The sequence below is a fragment of the Macrobrachium rosenbergii genome, chromosome 6 (assembly GCF_040412425.1).
Source record: "Macrobrachium rosenbergii isolate ZJJX-2024 chromosome 6, ASM4041242v1, whole genome shotgun sequence".
In the NCBI taxonomy this organism is placed as follows: domain Eukaryota; kingdom Metazoa; phylum Arthropoda; class Malacostraca; order Decapoda; family Palaemonidae; genus Macrobrachium; species Macrobrachium rosenbergii.
In genome coordinates this window covers 965344-972177 of record NC_089746.1, presented here as the reverse complement: position 1 = coordinate 972177, position 6834 = coordinate 965344, and positions in this window count along the sequence as shown.

Sequence of the window (6834 nt, the reverse complement as noted above, 5' to 3'; positions counted from 1 at the left end):
CAAGAAGCGAAGACCCGACTCCATATAACCTAAGACCTGTACCTGAACGACTTTCTAGACAAATTGATCCTAGTAATACTAGACCCAGACGTTCTCGTAAGTCAAGGTCCCCACTTAGTTTACCGAGTGCGCCTAACCCTTCAGTTGTAACCACTAACCCAATAACTTCCATTGTACCTAGAAATAACAACATGGCGCAAACCGCCGTAATAACCAAGCCACTAGATTTTGTGGAACGGTAGACCCAAGTAATGTAGATAAAAGGAGATTAGAAGAATATGGTGTAAATCGATGGATAGCAGACACAGAAAGCAGAATTTCAGCTGCTGGTATCACAGATGAGAGAAAGAAAATAGATGAAGCACTCTTGTATGTTAGTATGGAACATGGTGATGCACATACAGTTCTGCATTCAGTACTTTTTAGAATATTACTCTGTTTAACGAATTCAAGAAACAGTGCTTACAATTTTGGCAACCAGAAGCACAGAAAGATCCATGGTATAACATAGGAACTTTCCATCATCAGAAATATGAGGGTAATCACTTAGTTTTAGCCACTAGAGTAGAAGAAGCTATAGATAGAGTGACGACAGATATGAAAGCTGTAGGAATTGTTGTTGGAAGGAAGGATGAATTTGATGATGATGAAACAGATTTAGCTAGTATATCCAAGGTACTTAGATATATGTCATTAGGACCAATCTACGATGCTTTGGGTAAGGAAGAAAGAGTAGCCTTAAAGAAGTACTGTGATAGGAAACCAAATGATGGAATTGTACAAACCTTGATGTACATAGAAAGGAAAGTAAAACAGAATTCATCAAGTAGTAGTGCAGATTTTACGGGAACCGTAGCTAGTGGAAACCCAAGAAATAATAGCAATCAGTCCAATAGAAACCAATCAGGGCAAGCTAGGTCTAGGTATCAGGAAATAGAAATTCGTTTGATAGAAATGGTGGGAACAACAATAGGAGATTTAATCAATCAAATAGAAACAATCAATGTAGGGCCAAATAGAGGTAACAATGGGAATACCACTGGAACTAATGGAAATAACAGTGGAAATAACAGGACTCCTGGACAGAGGGGAGCTAGTCAAGGCCAAAATTCAGGGAATAATAGGCCACAGTTCAATAGGCAGAGACAAAGTTGTGGAAATTGTGGTTATAACAACCATACAACCCAGAATTGTAGAAGAAACAAATGGTGTTCTGAATTGCAATAAGACAGGACATTTGATCCAAAACTGTTGGTACAACAAACAGGGAAATTCTCAGGGTCTCAAAATAACCAAAGTACTCAGCCTAATAATCAAAATACCTCCCCAGTAACCCAAATCAAGGGGATTCTCAGTGACAATCACAGAGAGTGCAGCAGAAAGGTCCATCCTTACAGAGAGAAATAGTGACAGTGAATAAGGATGTGTCCCCAACAGACATTACTCGAAGTAATGAAATAGTGTTTTCTGTAAAGAATTTTAATACGTGTCAGGAAGAGTTGCCTATCATACAAGTACACTTAGAAGGTGTACTGAGTTCCATATTGTTGGATACAGGCAGTACTGTAAGTATCATAGATAAAGGCACTTTAATAAAACATATAGGTTGTGAGCTTTCCCAAATGAGAGAATCCTATAGGACCATAAAGGGGATCGCTGGAAAGCAAATAAGGGCTATAGGCAATGTCAATTTAGAGATAGAAATTCTAAATAAGAAAGATCGGAAGAGTTTGTGGTGTTGGAAGAGAAATATTTTCCAGCTCAAGCTCTATTTTCCTTCCAGGCTATGAAAAGATGTGGAATTACACTAGATTGTAGCAATGGAAGAGTAACTATCAAGGAAATTGATAGAGGAAATGTTTGCTCTCTTGAAGAAGAGGAACAGTTTCAGATAAACTTGATCACTTTACCTGAGACAGCCTCATCTGAAGAAGTAGACATCCAACAGATAGAAATAGAATTTAATGCTAACCGGGTAGGACAGTGAGTAGAAATTCAATGATAGAAGAAATAGAAGAAGATAGACAAACTACTTTTAAAAGCCTAGAAGCCACTCAGGAGGAATTCTCAGATAGCAGGTATGAACCTGATAACCCAAGTGCACGACAAGTAGATACCTCCGAAGAACTTAGTTCTTTTTCCCAACCTGACGATCCTGACACGCTAACAGATTGTAGTCACTTAATAATAAGAGAAGATACGGAAGAGAAGTATCTCAATGAGGTGTTGCTGTTAGGCAACCTAAAAAATGACAGAGATAGGTTCTGTGATACTACAAGATGAAAGTTCAGATGATACTGATGTCTGTTACACTGCCGATGCACAGAATGCAGAAGAGATCTGCTTAGTTAGTACTGCCGATGATAATCTTGTAAAACTCAAATTAAACAATAGCGTTATACTGCATCCACAAGGTCTGACAAAGGTTTGTCTTAGAATTGTAACAGATAAAACCTAGGTGATACAGATGTGTTATTAGTTAATGAAGACTTACCAGACTTTGTGAAAATGGACAATTCCCTAGTAAGACTTAATGGTGGAAATTGTACGACTTATGTGTATAATTATTCTGACAAGAGACTAGAATTGCATGCCGGCATAGAATTCTGTAAGGGAATTGTGATTACTAACCCTTTACTAACCCTAAGTGAAAAGCATTTGTCTCTGTAGCTGACACAAGAGTTAAATTAGAAGGGAAGTAAATAATACAGATTTTCCTCATTGTAGGGACAGGTTAATACAGATATTAGAGAAATATAGGAGTGTTGTAGCAGTAACAGGAGATAAGTTAGGAAGGACAGATGTCCTGCAGCACAAAATAGTCATAGAAGATGGTGCTAGACCTTTTTATATACCTAACTACAAACTTCCAATAAGTCAAAGACCCATTGTAGACGAGATGGTTGAAGAGATGAAGGAAGATGGAGTTGTAATACCTTCTAAGTCACCTTATAATTCACCTTTACTGCTAGTTCCAAAGAAAGACGGTACATGGAGGATGGTAATTGATTACTGTAAATTGAATTCCACACCATCCCTGATCGAATGCCAATGCCAGTCATTAATGACATGTTAGCTCAATTAGGAGGTGCCAAGGTTTTTTCTAGCCTCGATTTACTGAGTGGATATTGGCAAGTTCCTCTCGATGAAGAATCCAAGCATCTCACGGCATTCAGTACTCATAAAGAACATTTGCAATTTGAGGTAATGCCGTTTGGTCTTACTTCAGCTCCTTTAACGTTTGTACGTTTAATGCTGCAAATCTTGGGAGATGTTGAAGACGTATCGGTTTATCTTGATGATGTAATAATTGCTAGTAAGGATGTAGAGAGTCATTTCAAGACAATAGAATTAGTATTAGATAGGCTCAGAAAGGCCGGTTTAAAGGTAAAAATTAAGAAATGTCAGTTTCTGAAGAAATCTCTAGAATATCTAGGACATGTTATCAGTGAACATGGTTTGAAAATGCAAGAAGGAAAGATTAAGGCTATTGTACACTATCCAGCCCCAAGAAATTTGAAGGCACTAAGAAGATTCCTAGGTATGGTAGGATATTATCGACCTTTCATAAAGGGATTTGCTACCATAGCAAAACCATTAACTGAGTTAACTAGGAAAGATGCTAACTATGAGTGGAAAGATGAACAGGAAGCAGCGTTCAAAACACTAAAGGATATGTTGATAACAGATCCTATCCTAGTTTATCCAGACTTCGAGAAGGAATTTACTTAGCCTGTGATGCTTCAAGTACAGGACTAGGTGCCGTCTTGATGCAAAAGGATAAAACAAGGATGAGGACTGTATACTATGCCAGTAGAGTTTTGAATGCAGCTGAAAGAAATTACAGTACAACAGAAAGGGAATGTTTGGCATTAGTCTGGGGATTACAGAAATTTAGACACATTTTGCTAGGACATAAAATTAATGTTCTTACAGATCATAAACCCATTTGTGATCTTTTCAAGAAAAGGGCTTTTACCAATAATATGAAGTTCAATAGATGGTTCGTTAGCGTATTAGAATTTGCCCCAGAATTTAGATACATACCTGGTAGATATAACACATTAGCTGACGCCTTATCTAGATCACAAGAAGAGAACGAGAAACAAATTACCACTCATAATTTCGCCTTCAGTTGTCAAATCACAGACTTAGATTTAGACAAAGTTCGTCAAGAACAACAAAAGGATTCTAGAATAAAGGAAGTAATTGGTAACCTCTTGCAAGGTGAGAAAAATTCAGAGTTTCAATTGATAGATGGGTTATTGTACAAGACTTCAGACGAACCAAATGCTTGTTCACGTTTGTACATTCCTAATACACTAATACAAGACGTTTTAGAACTAACCCATTCATACAAGTTATCAGGACATCCTGGAATTAAGAAAACATGTAGAACAATCACTAGAAACTATTTTTGGCCTCGATGTAGTGAAGATGCTACTCGATTTGTTCAGAATTGTACCCTATGTAATATACATAAGGGGAATGTCAACGTCAAGGCTCCTCTGGAAATGTATCCTTCAGAATTAAATCCTTTTCAAGTAGTCACAATGGATTTCTTAGGTCCATTCCCGAACACCATCAGAGGAAATAAACAGATTTTAGTTTTCATTGACTATTTGACCAGATACGTAGAAATTGTTCCAACTAGAAACAGAGAAGCATCAACGGTGGCAGAAGCCTTTAAGTCTAGAATTATAACCAGACATTCATGTCCTCAAGTTTTGCTCTCAGACAATGCTGCTGAATTTACTAGTGACATTCTAACGAATTTGTGTGACTTTTATGAAATACAGAAATGTCAAATAACAGCATATAAGCCAAGCTCAAATGGAGCAGTAGAAAGAACAAATCGCAAGATAAAGGATGTTCTGAAAACATTGGTAACCCCTAGCACTGAAGACTGGGACTTGACTCTCGAAGACATACAATTTACTCTAAACAACACAGTAAATGAATCAATAGGAGAAACTCCTCATTTCCTATTGTATGGCTACCAAAAGAGAATGCCAAATTCACTTTTGGATGATGCTGCACCACCCAGACGTACGTACAACTACGAGGACTATATTGCTTGGAAGACAAGACGTACGTACGAGACCGTTAAAGTCACCAGGGCTAGATTAAAGGAGTTACATAAAAATCTAGTAAGTATTACAATAACAGATCCACCATACCCTCGTTAAAGGTAGGACAACAAGTTTATGTACTCAATCATGTTCTTGAAGGACCTAATATTAAAAGTATCACCAAAATTTCGAGGTCCATATAGAGTTTTAGAAGTTTTGAAGTTGAATAAATTCAAGTTAATGCATGAAATTACCTTGAAAGAATCCATTGTACATTGGAACCACATTAAAGTAGTTCATTCAGAACCTTGGTCGTCTACCCAGTTAAAGGATTTGTCCAATAAAGATAAGATAGATAACAAAATAGAATCTTCAATGACCCCAAGGTATAATTTGAGAAGAAGGTAATGGCAAGTGCAATGGTAAACAAATGTAGTTGATAAGATTTTTACTGCTTGATAACATTATTTCAGCAAATGGATTGTATGGTGGTTGGCAGTGAGTCGGTGTGAACTCACTCGTACAACTAAGGAAGGAGCCATCATCAAGGAGCATGGCAAGGTAAAGATGATACAGGACCTAGCCATTGTTAAGATCCAGACGGACTCCATTATCGATCAGAGAGAGCAGTTAGTCCAGCTGAGCAATCAGATACAGGCAGGATTACAAAGTGTCCAAGATAGAAATTTGTACGACATGCTCTCCAAGTTGCAGAGGGACATCGATAGTGTTATGCCAAGGAAAGTAGTAAAGCGATCACTCATACCCTTTATAGGCGTCGCTTTACATAATCTCTTTGGAGTGGCGACCGATGGTAACGTTGAAAGGCTAAAGGAAAAGAGTGGCACAACTTGAAAATTGGGCTTTGAGAAGGGTACTGTCTATAATAAAGTAATAGGAAATGTCAATCAAAATCAGAAAATGATCACAGTGCTGAAAGAATTTGTGAATAGTGCCCTCCATAATGTTTCATCAGAAATTGCTAAAACCCATCAAACAGAAATGATGGAGCAACTGCTCATAGAAACAAGTAATTTCCTTCTGGAATACAAGGAATTACTCAATGCAATCATGATGGCAGGTAAAACCTGCTGTCGCCTTTTCTGATAACCCCTAGTGAAATTGAAGCCATTATTCAGAAATGTGTTGTGAACAATCACTTGAAGCCACTAGTAGAAAATATAGTGGACTATTATGGCCTGATAACAGTGAAAGTGGTAGCCAATCAAATCATACTAGTGATCCCTTTCAACAATCCAGACGTCAACTCATTGATGTCAGTCTATCCATTCCCAATGGTAGTAGATAATAAGTCCATTGTACTAGAAGGAACAGTTCGACACTTTGCCTTGCAGCATGATTCGTTCCTAGTGACTGAAATTTGAACATAAATTCAGGGAATGTGTCATGCTTAATGATGGTGTATATGTTTGTAACATTGTGAATTTCTATGAACCATTGAGTGCTCTTCATTGCCTAGATGATCTTGTAAACAACAAGAATGGTAAGAACCATTGTAAATATATACCGTTTACAGAAACTTTCAAGGCTCAAATCATTGATGATGAAATTTTTGTGTTCTCAGCAAACAGATTGAATGCTAAGATTGACTGTAAGTCAAACAAAACAGAAGTAGTTTTCATTAACGTACACTCATTTTCATCTGCTTGTGAACTGGTCATTTTACATAATTTGTATTACAAACCAACAGTTTTCACGACGTACAGTTTGAATTTCAGTAAAAGTGTACATCAGTTTGCAG